At 36.1% G+C, this 17,936-nt stretch overlaps 2 long non-coding RNA genes across 4 annotated transcripts in view; one reads left to right on the top strand and one right to left on the bottom strand.

The window, feature by feature from the left end:
- LOC142530054 (uncharacterized) overlaps positions 1-17,936 on the bottom strand; it is a 76,892-nt gene that overhangs the window by 22,597 nt on the left and 36,359 nt on the right. The gene's annotated exons all lie outside the window — the stretch shown is intronic.
- On the top strand, positions 1,970-4,790 carry LOC142529366 (uncharacterized). Of its 3 annotated transcripts, XR_012815891.1 has the most exons (6): positions 1,973-2,311; positions 2,384-2,491; positions 2,575-2,643; positions 2,720-2,827; positions 2,937-3,023; positions 4,526-4,790. It is a non-coding gene; the product is annotated as an uncharacterized LOC142529366 (long non-coding RNA). The 3 variants fall into 3 exon arrangements; XR_012815890.1 differs by having other exon boundaries at positions 1,970-2,311; positions 2,720-3,023; XR_012815889.1 differs by lacking the exon at positions 4,526-4,790 and having other exon boundaries at positions 1,993-2,311; positions 2,720-3,299.

Below are 17,936 nucleotides of genomic sequence, written 5' to 3'. Positions count from 1 at the left end.
TAACTATCTCAACAGAAACACATAATCTGATACTTGTGTGACCTTCAATAGTTCAGAGATACAGTTAGCCATGAATTCACAACTTCATATGATTCAGGACAACATTTGTCCTTATTCAGGATTACTCTAATTAGTTTCATTCTTTTCATCAATCCCTTTATGAAGATATCAGAACTCAAGTGTGATTGCACCCATCGGATCATGGGGCGATCGGATCATGGTAAGAGTGTCTAGTAGCATCGCCCCATGATCCCTAAGGCCAAAATGCTTTAAATCCAACAATCCCCCACATGAATTGAAATTGAAAGATATTCGACGATTTTCGTGATAAATTCAACAGTTGAATCTTGCATAGGATAGGTAGGTATTACCCTTTGAATATTCCCTTGTGAAACCATAATAATTCACTGGTTGACAGTAGACGTGATGTCTTTGAACTGTACAGCCGTTTGTGTGAATTAAGATATACTTTACATAGGACTCTTCCTGATACTATTCAGTTATTACTATCAGAAACCGTTGTCTTTTTCCTTTTAACAATGGTCTAACGAAAACTGTTATCTTTGTGAATTTTTTTATTGTCAAAGACAACAGTTATTTAAAAACCGTTGTCTTTTATGGGTCAACGACAACGGTTTTAGCAAAACGTTGTCTATGGGCGTGCTTTTTGGTTACTAAGACAACGGTTTTCAAAATCGTTGTCTTTGTGCTGGTTTTTTATTTAGCTAAGACAACGGTTTTTATTAAAATCGTTGTCTTTTATGGGTTACAACAATGGTTTTTATACCGCTGTCTATTAGCGGATTTTTTTAGTAGCTACGACAACGGTTATTAATACCGTTGTCTATGAGCGCGTTTTTATGTAGCTAAGACAACGGTTTTAAAAACCGTTGTCTATTAACGCCAGTGAAATACAACGGTTTTTTAGTAGCTACGACAACGGTTTATATTCTTAGGGCATAAGACAACGGTTTTAAAAAAACCGTTGTCGTATTACTAAAAAAAATAGCTTTCATAGCAACACTCTAAATCCTTTAACAACAATGTTTAAAAAACTGTTGTTAAAAAAACCAATATTCCAACTTATCCCCACACACTTCTCGCATAACACACACTTTACAACTAATAGAAGTCGCGACACACACACACACCAAACCCTCTCCCGTCGCCCTCCTTTTTCGCAGCCGAATCAAAGCCACAGCCCGTTCGTTTGCCGTCGCCGAGGACCGACGAAGGTAGCTCAGGTCCGGTCGACCTTGATTGCAATAGTAATCGGGAGTTTTGAGCAAAGCAAGGTCGTGAATTTTAGTCCTATTCTTCGTGCAATTTGTCATCTGTTTGGGTAACAATTTCACTCGATTATTTGGGTCATTTGAGGTTGTTTGAGATGTATTATAGTAGTTTTAAGTATTGTGGTTGTGTTGCTCGAATTTGCAGAAATAATCAGAAACGTTGGCATATTTTGATGGTGTTCATGAGTTGTTTGGAAATATATATCTATGCCTTTGAACTTTGCTTTTGGAGTATATTTGGATCTTTTTTAATTTCCCAAGGAAAGCTTTCACTTGCGAGCCCAAGTTGCTTTACTGTGAAATGATACGATTTTCTTTTTAGGTCCTTGTCTGACAACTTTTTTTTGTTTTTTCTTAAAATCTATATATGTCGTGCAGGAGATGAGATGACAAGGGTGATTTGGAAAATAATCAAGGAAAAGGTATGAAATCAGTTTTTCAGCTGAATCATATTACCAAGTGACCTTTCAATAACCCTTGTTCGATTAAGCTTCAATCCTTGAGGTATTGAGCTCGAAATTCCAGAATTTAAGTCAGATTATAGGCTGTCCGGTTTCGGATTTTCATCCGAGTCGATTTAAGTTGCTTTAGTTGTTTGAGATGCATTATATTGACGGTATATGGGGTCTTTATTGTAGTTTCGAGTGTTGGATCTTATTTGAGGAAATTTCAGGAAATTGTGTAGCTGTCTACATTTGGTAAGTCTTCGATTAACTTAAAGTTTGTTTGTTATTTTCTTTTATTAATATATAAGATGCATATAATTTGTTAGTTTAGTATGTAGTATACTTTTGATTTTATTTTACTTGAAATGAAATGCATCTTTATAAAAAGATGGTGAAAGAAAACAAGATTGACAAATTCAGCTTCGTAAATCCACACAACATCCCAAATTTGCAAAAATACACACACGACAAAACAGGTAAAACTAAAAGGTTGAACAAGAGGGCGAGTTCTTTAGCGGATAGGCTAAGTGGTGCATCAATGGATCAATTGGTTTTGGTTCCAAGTTGTTGTGGGTAAGTAAGATCCTAATATAATTTTCAATTGTTTTTTAGTGAATTGCATACACTTATTATGTTTGTATGTAGTTTTCATTAGACTCTCACTGTCATCGAGCCTTATAAGGAGATTGTTTATTTGGTGGATTCCCTAAGTCATCGCATTCTCGATGAGGATTGGAAATATGTTGTGGAATTGTGAGTTCATATTCCATTTTAATGATGCATTTCATTTAATGAAAAAACACTCATATATCAACTATGTTCAATGTTAATGAAAGGAGTTGAGATTGTTTAACTCAACTAAGGGAAGGAAAGGAAGAAAGCGTGTACAATGGGAAGTCGTAAATGTAAGTGTATTTCTCATTCGAGCTAATTTTTTAATGTGTATATTTGTCATTAACAATTTGACATTTTTTAACATAGGCTCTTGGGCAACCAGATGAGAAACAATGTGGTTATTACGTGATGGGATTCATGAGGCAGATTACTGAAGAAGTTGCGGCTCTTAAGGGGGATTCACTACGATCGATTGTAATATTATTTTGCTTATCTAAAATAATTACAAGTTATCTAGCTACTTATCATTTTGAAAATTCATTAAGTTGTGTTTTTTTACTAATATTTTTTTTTGTGTTCATAGTTCACAAAAACGGAGTATTCTATGGAAGAAATTGATGAGATACGCACCGAGCTGGCCGAATGCATATAGGATCATATTTATGAATATGTAGGACATGAGTTCATCTTATTTGAAAAAATACAGCTCATATTGAACGGATTTGGACATTATTGTTATACTTTTTAACATGTTTACGAGCTGTTTCAGAAATAGTCATTTTGCACATTATTTAGCTTCTAAGTTGGGTGAAATTCTTGTTTCTACTTTAAGATTTTTATAACATCTTTTCTGTGTATTTCAAAAGTGATATTATTTTGGTTTCTTGCATTTTTCTTTTTAGTTTCTGGATCAAGAATACAAATGATACTGGATTGATATGTGATTTTTTTTGTTGCACTTTGTTGGTTCATGACATGTGGATCTCTTCATTGCTTTCGGGATATGTTGAAAGGATGTGGTAATTATTTTGACTGCTACAAAGGTAATAGCTAACAGCTGCCATTTTTATTATTTTTTCTTTTCTTTTACTGGTTTTTGGGCTTCGAATGTATTGGAAAAAAAGATAAGTTGGAACTTGAGGTGGGATTGAAGATGTGGAGAAAAGGAATTACATTTGAAAATGATAATATTTATGTTGAAATGCTGCTAAAAATCTGAATTTTTTGTTGATTCACGGAATGGTTTGAGATTCATTGTATCAATGTTATATATGAACATATATTGTGTATTGTGTTGTTTGGGAGTGAACTTGGAGATGATTTTGGAGCGGTTTTGAGAATATTTTGGAGGCTCTTTTGTGGTGAATTTGGAGCAGTTGGGCTATTTTGGAGGCTGTTTTGGAGTGGTTTTGGGACGGTTTTGGGGTCTGTATTCTAAGCTGTCATGGGAGCTGTTTTCGGGCTTCTTTAAATGGTGTTAAGAGGTTTATGGGCTGTTTTGTGGTGTTGTTTTCATGTTGCTTTCAAGTGATGTTTCGGTGTTGTTTTGAGGTGTTTATGGGATGTTTTGGGGATGGTCTTGGTTGTCAGTGTTGGAGTCCCCCGTTAATCTATTTATATGTGTAATAGAGTCTTGTCAGTCTTTTATCATAGTTTATTCTCCGGGGAGATGCCCCGAGTATTTGTTTGTGTTGTACATGATGGTTGTATAGGTGATAGGTGTGATTTATCGTCTGGCTGTGTAGGTGATAGGTGTGGTTTATGGTAGTATTTAAATTTATTTCGAATATATATTGTTGTTTTGTGTTTTTTAATTTTTTGGTATGTCCTACTTGCGGGGAGGTTATGCCAAAATTTTTTTAAGCTCTGAGGTCCGTTTTAAAGTATTTTAAACCATTTTTTGTTGCATATTTTAATCCAACAATTATTTTTTATAATTAATTGTCATTAGGGACTGTTTTGGATCTTCATAACAGTTAAGTAGTTGTAGTGATTTTTTTACAAACTTATCGATTGCATATTGTTCTCAATTCATGGCTTAATATTGTCTTCTAACAAGACTTTTTGCTTTTTTAAACATGACTTGTTCTATATGTTAATTGTTTTAGTGCTAAGTTGTGCATGTGTTAAAAATGAACAATGATTAAAATTATGTGGTTTTTATTTTCACAGGCACTGTAATGATGTTTTGGAAGATGCACCAGCAGAGAAATTCATTTCAACAAGCTACAGAAGATATTTTGGAGTTGATATGTGCAAGTCTTGGTTGTAGGGTATTTTTATTTTTGTGAACTTGACTAAAAGTTTTTGGAATATGGTTACATACTTTTTTAAATTGTTGGTTTGGTAAATTGCAAGTCTATGAATGACATATTTCTGTTTTAATTCATGCATGTAGTTCTTGATCAAGTATGTTGATGTTTGAATTGATTTTATATAAGGGTTAATTGATATATATATATATATATATATATATATATATATATATATATATTTCACATCCAATTTTTTTAATTAATTAAACAATTTATGGTTTAAATATAATATACAACGATTTGGTAAAATGATTATATATATAAGACAACAGTTTTAAAATGATGTAAATCAAATCCAAAGACAACAGATTTAAAATGTTGTAAAACTGTTGTATATTGCAGCGAAAGACATCGGTTTAAAAACATTAACCAACTGTTGTCGAATGCGATAAAAGACAACGGTTAAAATAACGGTTTTTAAGAGCTACCGTTTTCGTAATACATCTACGACAACGGTTTTTCAATATTGTCTTTGAGCGAACCATTTAACCATAGGACCTTTAATAACGGTTTTTCAGTGCTACGACAACGGTTTTTCCCCATCGTCTTTAGACGTCTACGACAACGGTTTTTCACCGTTGTCTTCGAGCGCACTCTTTAACCATAGGGCCTTTAAAAATGGTTTTACAAGACCTACGACAACGATTTTTCACCGTTGTCTTTGAGCGCACCCTTTAACCACAGGGCCTTTAACAATGATTTTACAAGACCTACAACAACGGTTTTTTACCGTTGTCTTTAACCTTTTTTGTAGTGTATCATGATTGTGTACGTTTTGGCCATAAACACATTCCTGGTTCTGCAAGAGGATATAGAATTGAGCATTGAAATTCCTTTGAAGCTGCCCTACTTCTCTCTCACATAGGTGATTTTATATTGTTACTCATTACAATCATTAAAATCCGTATGCTTATCATCTACATTCACCGTTTCATAATAGGAATGGACTAGGGATAACTCCCATAGTGAATATCCAAATTAGTGTGATTAGTTTGTTCTATTGAACCTAGTTATTGGGATCCCCATTCAGTGTAGGTTGGGTTTTCCGTCGCACTAATTTATTCTATAGGCTTGAGCCCCATTCCCTTTGACAATTTCGCAATTGACTATCTGTTTAATCTCTTGGTTAACGGATCCGCTATATTATCCTTTGACTTTACATAGTCAACAGAAATAACTCCAGTAAAGAGTAGTTGTGTTGGAACATTTCATATTCGCAATATTTATTTTGATATTAACAAATCTTACTATTTTGTTTCTAATGATTTACCGTAGTGCGCAAGAAGCTGGAACTGATCAGGCTTCGAACTTATCAGTTAAACGAGCCAAAACTGAAGCTATCGAGATGCTAATTGAAAACACCAACTGATCGACCAAACTGAATCAGTTCAACTGATATCTCAAAGAATGGTTCAACTGATTATCCAGTTGATAGGTGGTTCAGCAGAAGATCTTCAGAAGCTCGGCCAGCTATGAAGAGTTCAACTGATGAAGAACCCAGCTGACCAGTTCAACTGAAAGAGTGAAATCAGTTCAACTGACGAGTCAACTGATTTCACCAGCTCAACTGAAGATCAGATGAACAGTTGGGAACATCAGTTTGGAATCAATCAGTTGCAGATCAAGACAAGTTATTTTAATGGATTCCAGCTACGCACAAGGGTACAAAAGCATCTGTACTATCAAAGGTACAATAATGGGCGTTGCAACAAATATTAAATCCGGGAGATTCCTGGAGGCATGTGAGTAAAGTCAAGACACATATACCAAGGAACACATTCAAGCTGCAACGACGCATGTGATGAGTCTTGAAGTACGGTCTCAATGCCTCTATAAATACGAGCGCAAGACCATCAGCAGAGATAGTGAACATAAGTGTGAAAAACAAATAGGACACGCATATTGCATAAACAGCTTACAAGAAGCATTCAGCCCAGAGAGAACACTTAATCGTGTTATCAGCTTAGATTAGAAGCACAATTTCCTCAGTGTGTGAGAACACTTTCGGGTAGTTTTCAGAGATTAGTTCTCACACACACACACACCATCAATCAAATACAGTCTTGCACAAAGAGAATAAACATGTGTATGTAGTCTTTGACACACAGACTTTAAACAAGTGTTGGCTGAAAGGTGCTGCCTTCAGTCTAGACTAGGAGTTCAGTTAGGCAGTGGGTAAGTCCTAAGCTGCGTGGGTTGTTACACTTGTTGTACTTAATCAAAGTCTTCTTGTGTATCCTACCCGAGGAGGTAGAAGGGGTGACGTAGGAGCAGTTGAAGTTTTCGAACATCCATAAACATATCTTGTGTTATTTCTGTTTAACTACTTGTTTTTTATCTTAACAGATTTGATCAATTCAGCTGATAACAGTTCAGTTCTATCTATAACCAAACTGATATAAGCCAGAACTGATCCCATATATTTTTCAGTTATTCAGATGCACATGATATATAAGACATATCACTGTTTCTTAATGAATGATTACTTCAAATGTTTTCCGTTTGGTTTGAAAACCAAACTTGATTTATTCATCGGTGTACACATTCTTAGAACACGAGCTATTGCAGCTCTTGGAAAATATTTTGTTTGAAGCACCTCACGGTGCCCAGCAAGCGATCCTTCAAGTTGTCTAATGATATTGTGTCTACGATGTATATGCCTAGACTTACCATTATACATATTATTTTGTGCCCTTCCAATCGCAGATTGGATATCACAATGTATGTATATAGCCGGCACGGGTTTTTTCCATCCTGGAACATCTTCTAAGAATCGACGCAACCATTCAGCCTCTTCAGCACACTTGTCAAGAGCTATAAATTCATATTCCTTTGTGGATCTGGATATTACAGTCAGTTTAATATATTTCCATGCAATTGCTGCACCTCATAAAATGAATACAAATCCACTTGTAGATTTTGAGTCTTTCATATCAGATATCCAGTTTGCACTATTGTATCTTAAGTATGTTAGCAATCTGATAATTGCTTTCCAGTGTTCAACTCCCGGATTACTTGTGAATCTACTCAATTTTCTTACTGCGTAGGCTATGTCTGGTCTTGTACAACTCATTAAGTACATCAGACTTCCAATGATTCGAGAGTATTCTAATTGAGACATACTCTCACCTCGATTCTTTGATAGATGTTGACTGGTATCTATCGGGGTTCTAGCCAATGCATAGTCATCCTTATTGAATTTCTCAAGGATTTTGTCCACATAATGTGGCTGACTTAGAACTAGTCCTTCTGATGTTCTATGAATTTTAATTTCAAGGATCACATCGGCTAAACTCAAATCTTTCATGTCAAATCTTGAGTTCAATAACTTCTTGGTGGATTTAATCATCATATCATTACTACCTATGATAATTATGTCATAACACATAAAATGACATATCCATTTTCCGTGTTCTTTATGTATACACATTTGTCTTATTCACTGAATTTAAATCAACTTTCTATAACGGCTTTATCAAATTTTTTGTGACATTGCTTTGGTGCCTATTTTAAGCCATATAGAGGCTTCACCAGTTTACAAACCTTATTTTCTTGCTCAGTCATAGAAAATCCCTCAGATTGTTCTATGTAAATTTTTTCTTCTAAATCTCCATTTAGATAAGCTATCTTTACGTCCATTTGGTGTACTTCGAGATTTCACAAGGCGACAATCGCAAGTATCACATGAATAGAGGTTATTCTTGATACAGGAGAATATGTGTTAAAGTAATCAAGCCTTTCACGTTGATGGTAACCTTTGATTACCGATCTGGCTTTATACTTATTTATGGTTCCGTCTGATTTCATTTTCCGTTTGAAAATCTATTTACAGCCTAGGGGTTTGCTTCCCAGAGGAAGAATCAATAATTCTCAAGTATGGTTATGTAAAATGAAATCCATTTCGAAATTGATAGCCTCTTTCCATAGAGGTCTCTCGGATGAACTCACTGCTTCCTTGAAGCTTTGAGGTTCACTTTCCATCATGAAAGTGATGAAATCCGGACCAAAGGATTTCTCATTCCTAGCTCTCTTGCAACGTCTATGTTCAATATCTTGGTTAAGCTCTTGTTGTTTTTCAATTGTCTCATATAATCTTTTGGATGAACTTGGTTCTTCCTTAGATTTGCATGGAAACATGTGTTCAAATAACGAAGCATTTCTTGATTTCATTATTGTATTCTTGTGAGTATCAGGTATTTGAAATTCGTGTACAAGAAAATGATAAGCGTCACTGTTTTGAGCATATCCAATGAAAATGCAATAAACAGTTTTTGGTCCTATCTTTACTTAGAGTGGGTACTGCTACCTTGTCAAGACACCCCCACACTCGCAAGTATTGGTAGGAAGAACTTCTACGTTTCCACAACTGGTATGGACTTTTACCTTAGTTCTTTCGGGGCACCTTATTTAAATAATTTGCTGTGAGAACAGCTTCCCCCCACATGTTCTGTGGTAAACTAGAACTTAATAATAATGCATTCATCATTTCTTTCAAAGTGTGATTCTTTCTATCTGCAATGCCATTTTGCTGAGGAGAATAAGGTGAAGTTCTTTCATGTTTGACACCGTGTTGAGCACAAAACTCATCAAATGGTGATTCATATTCACTTCCACGATCACTTCTTAGACCTTAATTTTCTTGTTATATTGGTTTTCAATTTCACTTTTGTAGTAGAAACATTTTTCAATTGCTTCATCTTTACTTTTAATAAGATAGACATAATAAAATTTTGTGTTATCGTCAACAAAAGTAATAAAGTATTAATTTCCACCACGTGTTTGCACACCTTTTATATCACATACATAACTGGAATTAGATCATGTGGTTCATTATTTCTGTCAATTGTTCGAAAAGATGATCTCGTTAGTTTTGTCTCAACACAAGTTTCACATTTGTGTCATTATCAATTTGGAATGCAGGAATGCTTTTCATGTTAATTAGTCTACGAATTATATCATAATTAACATGTCCAAGTCTACCAAGCCACAAACAAGAAGACTTAAGCAAGTAAGCAAAAGTATTAACTTTATTAATCACAGGCTTAATAGCCATTACATTTAGTTTAAACAAACAATTGCTAACATAGCCTTTGCCAATAAACATTCCACTTTTTGAAAAAACAACCTTATCTAACTCAAAGTCAGTAAGAAAACCATGCTTGTTAAGAAGCGACCCGGACACCATTGTTAAAAGTCAGCTCTTTTCCGGAAGTCATCTTTAAAACAATCTTTCCTGGACCCTTGATATCAGAAGTAGCGGAGTTTCCCATGAAATTTTTTTTCCATTCTCGGATTCCTCAAGATTTGCAAACATTTCTTTGTTAGAGAAAACATGGCGAGTGTCACCAATGTCAATCCACCACTCCCTTGGGTTTGAACCCACTAGATTAACTTATGATATTACAACACATAGATTCATGTTCTAAACCTCCTGAGAAATGTTCTCTACCACATCTGCCTCTCGGTTTCTCTTCGGCTTCTTGCACTAAGAGGCCTTGTGACCCATACCATCACAGTTGTAGCATTTTCCAAATAACTTTCTCTTTGAAATGCCTCCTTTGGGTCCCAGGTTCAACCTTTCGTTGGAGGAGGAAAATGTTCTCCTTTTCGAGCTTTGATCATGCTCGAAAACATTTGCTTTGACAGCAACTGGAGAAAACAATCGTCTTTCAGAACTCTTGTTATCTTCCTCGATGCGAGGTCGAACAATGAGCTCTTCAACATTCATCTCCTTGCGCTTGGGTTTCAAATAATTTTTGAAATCCTTCCAAGCTGGTGGTAGCTTCTCAACAATAACCGCCACTTGGAAAAATTCGGTCAAAGTCATCCCCTCACCGTGAATCTCGAGAAAAATCACTTGGAGCTCTTGAACTTGGCTGATAACAGTCTTTAAATCCACCATTCTAAAATTCAGAAAGTGGCCTATAAGAAACTTCTTGGCCCAGGAATCCTCGGTTTTGTACTTTCTGTCAAGGGATTTTCATTGCTCTTTAGTCGTTTTATTTCGCAAAAGACATTGTAGAGTGAATCGGCCAATCCATTCATTACATAGTTTGGCATAAGAAATCAGAATGATTCCACGCCTCCACAACACTGACATATTCAACATCTTCCTCACCCTCTTTGAGTTTAGGAGCATCCTCAGACAGGAATCTGGCCAGGTTAAGCATCGTCAAGTAGAACAAAATCTTTTGCTGCCACCTTTTGTAGTCCACATCAGTTAACTTATCAGCTTTTTTGCCGTGACTAGCTGGCACAGCAACGACAGCAGCACATGGGGCAAGTTGAGGTGTCACAGTGGCATGAGGGACAATAAAACCAATTTCCTTCAACACGTTTTTTTCAGAAGCCATATCTGAAAGTAAGCACATAATGAGTATATGTTTTAAGATTGTTGCACAATATATCCTACGATAAAGTACATAAAACTTTCGTAAGAAACTAGTGAACAATATGTTGAAGAAAATACAGTAGAGAAAAGCCTAAAATAAACCAAACGTCTGTACGAAGTACAGTTTCCTTAAAACAGGTATGTGCTTCGGGAATGAACTGGAACGTCTATTTCCCAAGCAACAATGGAACAACCAGCAGTAAACTAGCATGATGCACTACTACGGTGAACTGAAATGTACCTGAACTATATTACTAGGAAGAGCAGAGAAACAACAACATAAACAAAGATGAGAGCTGAACGAAAATATAGGAGAGTGTGTTGTGTGTTCTTGAAAGACTTGAGGCTGCCTCTATATATAGGCACTCGGGTTCCATACAGTAAGGCTTGAGATTTATTAGTCTTCATTGACGTGATATTCGAAGACATGAGTATGCATGACATGTAATTAGAGGCATTAAGTGAGATGTGATTATGAAATGTGGCAAGAAATGAAGACCACACCCGCGCCTAAAGAAGGATTGCACCCGCATTGCATGGACAGAGAGTTGAATAGAATTACAGTAGCAACACCGCACCCGCGGTCCCAGAGGCAGCGCACCCGCTGTGCTGCTACAGTAGGGTGAGCGCACCCGCGGTGTAAACCAGAGTGCCCCCGCGGTCGATGGCTCTGCATTTTGGATAGGGCTGCCGAGAGCAGACCGCACCTGCGGTCAAGAAGCCACCACACCCGCGGTGCAACGTGTTTATTGAAAAATAATAACACTTGTCCTGGCCATGCATATAAGGTGTATGTGTCTTCATTTCCTTCTTTGCTAGCCTAAGAACCGAGAGAAAGGGAGAGCAAGTTCAGCAAATTCCCTCAAGCTTCATTCCATCTTTGAATTGCGATTACTCAAGATTTAACCATCCCAACTTCAATCCAAACATAGATTATTGCTCATCTCTTCAAGTGCTACAAGGGGATGTAAGTATTGTTCATTTCCAGCATGTTTTGAAATCTATATGTTGGAGGAATGATGATTTGATTAGAGATATATGTTCTTGAGATTTTGTACATCGTAGAATAAACGGATTGAAGAAATGATATCGTATATGATTGTTCTCAATTTCCAGCATATACATATTCTGATTTCTGCAGATTCTGAGATGCTAACGAGTATATTATGTTGGTTATGAATTGAGGATTATGGTTTGTTGATATATGTTGAGATTCTTATTGTTTGAGTTGATCGGTATCGAAAGATTACGCCGTTATACCGTCAAGATTGATCATTGATTCGTAGATGTGTTGAATTGAATAGAGATTGATAGAATGCATCTCAACATTGCCATTTCAGATTTGATATTGACAGATTCGACATCGAGACTTCTTCACGATAAAGACTGAACGACAAGAAGGTATAATTCATGCTTTGTTAGGGGAAGACACAACTCAAATGAGATTCAATTTGAGTTTTCCAACAAAATCACATACTTGTTCTGTTTTTACTTTATATTGATTTATATATATGTACTGAGATAGGAGTGTCATTGGTAGATACTGCCAATTTTCTAAACGTTCGGTGATATCGATGCTTCGGATCAGATTCACTCCGATTGTAGATTTCGATACAGACCAGACCGAAGTTTAGGAATAAGATGTAACGCCATCCCGATTGGGAGAGTAGGTGGGAGACCTGTTACATCTTATTCACACCGGGATCCCTAGACTTAGATACGAGTCAAGTTAAAGAGTAAGAATCAGATTGTTTTATCTGTATTCACTGATGTGTCATAATTACTGATTATGTGTTATGATTTGTATTAAACAGCATGACATGCATGTATACATGTTTTATACTGGGATTTATTCTCACCGGAGTATCCGGCTATTGTCTTGTTTTGTATGTGTGCATGACAACAGGTGGGGCAGGATCGGGGTCAAGAAGATGATGATAGAAGACGAGTTTAGAGTGGTGATTCCGGACTTATTGTAGACTAGTTTGAATAATCGTTGTACATTATTGTACTTTTATACTGAGATGTATATTAGTTAAATTTCATTACGATCCGCACTTACATTTTTAAAAAGAAAAATTTTTAGACCCTGTTTATCTTAATTGATAATTAAATCCCAAAGATGACTAAGAAGATGATTAGCGTCCGGGTCCCCAAAACAGGTGGTATCAGAGCGATAGATCCTTTAGACTGAGATAGAAGAGAATGAGCGGGGTAGATTGAGTTTTCTCTCCTTGCATGTGATTGCTAGCATGAGATTTATTTTAATGTTGATTTACATTATGTATGCTAGCATGATATTATGATTTACTGCTTTGAAATACATGTTTACCTGATTATCCGATTTGAGTTGGTATTATGTATTATTGAGTATGAATCAGATCTGATTCATGATCAGCAGTAAGATGATCCGAGAAAGAATGGAACATGTTTGTAGTATTTGGGTTACTAATTGTTTTGGTAATCAAATATACCTCCTAGAAGAATTCTAGAACGGGACAGTACTTCGGTTGAACAGATAGATATATCAGAAATTCCGATGGAAATACAGTTGAAGAAATTTCAGTCGTTTCAACCGCCGATTTTGAGGGGTACTGAGATGTCTGAAGAGTGTCAGAATTGGTTAAATGACATAGAACTATTGTTTGATTTGCTCAAGTATTCAGATGAACAGAGAATTAAACTGGTATTCCACCAGTTACGAGAGGTCGCCAGGAGTTGGTGGATTACAATAAAGGGAGTATTAGAACAACGTAGTACTGTGATCACGTGGAAAGTCTTTAAAGCCGAATTATATCGAAGATTTTTTTTCAGTTTCGTACCGGGAAGATAAAAGAGCAGAGTTTGAGAATTTGAGACAAGGCCAACTGAATATTGAAGAATATGTTGCTAAATTCTCTACTCTACTGCGTTTTGTTCCTCAGATAGCTGGAAATGATGAAGCTGTAGCTGAGCAGTTCATCAAAGGATTGAATTCAGAGATAGTTGCATTGATAAATATGAAGCGACCTTACCATTTTGCTGATACTGTGAGTAGGGCAAAGAGAGCTGAGGTGAGTCTGATTCGACAACGAGAAAGGTTAGATGTGATTCAACTCCCAACACAGCAACTCCCTCTTAGATTTGATAAAGACAGTACGAGTGGAAAGCAAGATTTGCTGAAAGCTCGAAAGAAACAGTTTTAGAAGTTAGGGAGCGGACTGAGTGGTTCGTCTAGCTTCAATGGTTCCAGCCCAAGTTATACTGGAGTATATTGTAGAACTTGCGGAGGGAGAGATCCCACAGAGCAATGCCAGGGAGTGACTGGTAGTTGCCATATTTGTAGACAGCCGGGACACTTTGCTAGAGTTTGTCCCCGGAGAAGTTCCCGAAGATTTTAGGGAGCAGAAGACCGAGGAACAGACACAGGACACACCTGATGATATAGTGGCAGGTACTGTTCTTTTATGATTATATTGCAAAGGTATTGATATATACTAATGCATTCCCTACGATTATCTTTGATTGAGTTGCATTGAGATATGCTGTATCTGTTGAGTCTGTTTGTACTGTAGTATTGATTCCCTTACTTTTTGGGAAAGAAAGATTGATATCAGAGATTTCTATGAAATATTGTATACTACAGTAAGATGAGAATGAGATTGAGTTAGATTATGATGTACTTGTGTTTCTGATTTGACCGCATTATTGATATTAATATGCTGAACAAGTACAGAACTATTGTAGATTCCTTCCAGAAAAATATAAGATTCAGACCAGATAGGGCTGATGAGTAGAAATTCCACGGTAAGGATTCTAGATCTAGAATTCCTTTGATATCTGTATTATTTATGACTCGATTGATACAGAAAGGAGCAGATGGTATCCTTATGTATTCAGTAGACATGCTGAAATCGAGCCTAGTATTGGCAGATTTGCCAAGTGATGTACGAGTTGGTTGACGTCTTCCTAGATAAGATTTTGGATTTGCTTTATATCAGGAAGATAGATTTCAGAATTGAATTGATATCAGGTACTGTTTGTGTTTTAGAATTCAGTACAGAATGTCACTGAAAGAATTGAAAGATCAGTAGAAGAGTACCGGCCAGGAGTTACATTTGATTTAGTGTTTCTCTGTGGCATATTTCAGTATGTTCAGAGATATTCTGATGATTTCATGCTCGTTGTATCTATGATATTTTGATATATTTGCAGTATCTGATTGATTGAATTGAATATCTGAAGATTGTATTGAATACTCTGAGAACTGTGATTATTGTATACAGAAATTATTTAGATAAGAATCTTGCTTGAAACAGATTGTATTCAGAATAAGCGATAATTAAAGTTAATATACCGATTGATTTTGACACAGTTGAGATTATGATCAGTGACTGAGAACGATACCGATATAAAAAAGATCAGAAATTTCAGAAATGTCAGAAATTTAATTTTGGTCTGAGTTGACAGATTATCTTATACGATTGTTGTTTTGGATCTGCTTGAGTATTGTTATTGTTCTAAAACAATATTTGAGACAGCTTATATTGTTTGAGGGCATATTATATTTGCAGATGGTATACAGCAGTCGATCAGAACGACATGAAAACGTGATTGATTAGTCAGAATTGACGATATTGCCAGAAATTGCCGTTTTATGAGTTTACTGAACTCACTAGATCAGTATAGATTAGTGATATTGTGAATCTGATTTGATAGTATTGTTATTCTGAGTCAGTGTTTGATACAGATTATTCAAACCGAATCAGAGCTGAATTCGAGAATTTCGGCAGTTCAGAGATTTAACCAGAATGTTCAAAACTTAAATTCGATAACCAGAGCAGAACATCGATCAGAGTGGCAGATATGTGATTTTTACTGTATGAGAATGATTATCGTATGATGTCAAATGTGTCAGATTTTCACAACAGAATTTGATATCGATAGTCAGAACCGAATATCATATAAGTATTTTTTTTAATTTATATTAATAACTGATTTGTTTGTACCAAATAGTTCGAATCTGAAATGACAGGTAGTGTCCGAAACGCACCGTAGTAGATTCGGTTTCATTTTGGTGAATGAGAATGTATGATATTCGAACAGATAGTTTTGACATAGACAGATTAAATCAGTTGTGACAGAATTTGTACTGAAATGTTGGCAGAATTTGTACTGAAATGTCTGAATCGCCAATAAATGAAGATAGAAAGATAGAAATCAGAAGAGTTATTACGGAATTTGTATAATTCTGACTAGACATGGGGAGTATATTTCGATGAATTTCGTAATGAGACCACTACAATACTTTCCAGATTGTGATATGATATAATTGTGATTGACAGATTGTTCAATCTATATCTAGTAGTGGTACAAGATGACGTACACACATGACCAGATGACAAAGATCGATGTCAAAGAAATAGTCAGATTGACCAGAATGTGAAATAGATTATATCAGATTGTGAATTTTGATTGAGTTTGTAATTGTGGCAGAACATACCATAAACTCATTCATATATTATCCACTGACTGATAGATAGCCAGAGCGTACTATCCAGATATTAAAAGATATTTATGGAGTTGTAGTGCTGGATGTTAGCACTAGTTGATATGACATATTGTCGCTGTGTGAATTATTGTACGATAATATTTATCAGATAACCAGATGGATAATGAAATAGTTACAGACGATATATTGTACAGTGAGTACTGCAGATTTCTTTGGTATAAGAATAATATTTTGGAGATACCTGAGATAGGATCTGATACGGTCAAAGATATGATAAAGAAAATGAAGCTGATTCAGGAAAGAATGAAAACCAGCTTCGAATGAACAGATTAATATGCCGACATCGGATGGTGACGATTGGTAATTGAAGCCGAAGATTTAATATATCCTTGACTGAGATAAACAGATTTGATAACAGCTGATGATATTGATTTGGTATGAGCTGTTGATTGGTATATACAGATGTTGTATAGCCAGTATTGTGAGATTGATTCTGTCAGAGTTATTTCGAAGGGTATTATGATATTATGCTCTTGAATTATTATTCCAATTTAGAATAACAGATCCCTACAAGAAAGATATTTCAGAATAAAGACTATTCTATTATTGAAAATGCAGTAAGTTGACAGGGCATCAAAGAGACTATCTGAAAGACAGAATTTGTCATGAGATTTAGATTTCAGAATGGATTCATTGAGATGAGTTTCTGATTTAAACTCTGTATACATTCCTTCTGATATGTTTGAATTGATTACTTACGAGTTCGAGGACGAACTCAGATCTAAGAGGGGGAGAAAAGTAAGGCTTGAGATTTATTAGTCTTCATTGACGTGATATTCGAAGACATGAGTATGCATGACATGTAATTAGAGGCATTAAGTGAGATGAGATTATGAAATGTGGCAAGAAATGAAGACCGCACCCGCGCCTAAAGAAGGACTGCACCCGCAGTGCATGGACAGAGAGTTGAATAGAATTACAGTAGCAACACCGCACCCCCGATCCCAGAGGCAGCGCACCCGCTGTGCTGCTACAGTAGGGTGAGCGCACCCGCGGTGTAAACCAGAGCGCCCCCGCGGTCGATGGCTCTGCATTTTGGATAGGGCTGCCGAGAGCAGACCGCACCTGCGGTCAAGAAGCCACCGCACCCGCGGTGCAACATGTTTATTGAAAAATAATAACACTTGTCCTGGCCATGCATATAAGGTGTATGTGTCTTCATTTCCTTCTTTGCTAGCCTAAGAACCGAGAGAAAGGGAGAGCAAGTTCAGCAAATTCCCTCAAGCTTCATTCCATCTTTGAATTGTGATTACTCAAGATTTAACCATCCCAACTTCAATCTAAACATAGATTATTGCTCATCTCGTCAAGTGCTACAAGGGGATG

This window comes from Primulina tabacum, chromosome 16, assembly GCF_025594145.1.
Source record: "Primulina tabacum isolate GXHZ01 chromosome 16, ASM2559414v2, whole genome shotgun sequence".
Classification (NCBI taxonomy): Eukaryota; Viridiplantae; Streptophyta; class Magnoliopsida; order Lamiales; family Gesneriaceae; genus Primulina; species Primulina tabacum.
The sequence above is the reverse complement of the archived record's forward strand: the minus strand, read 5'-3'. Positions and strand labels throughout refer to the sequence as shown.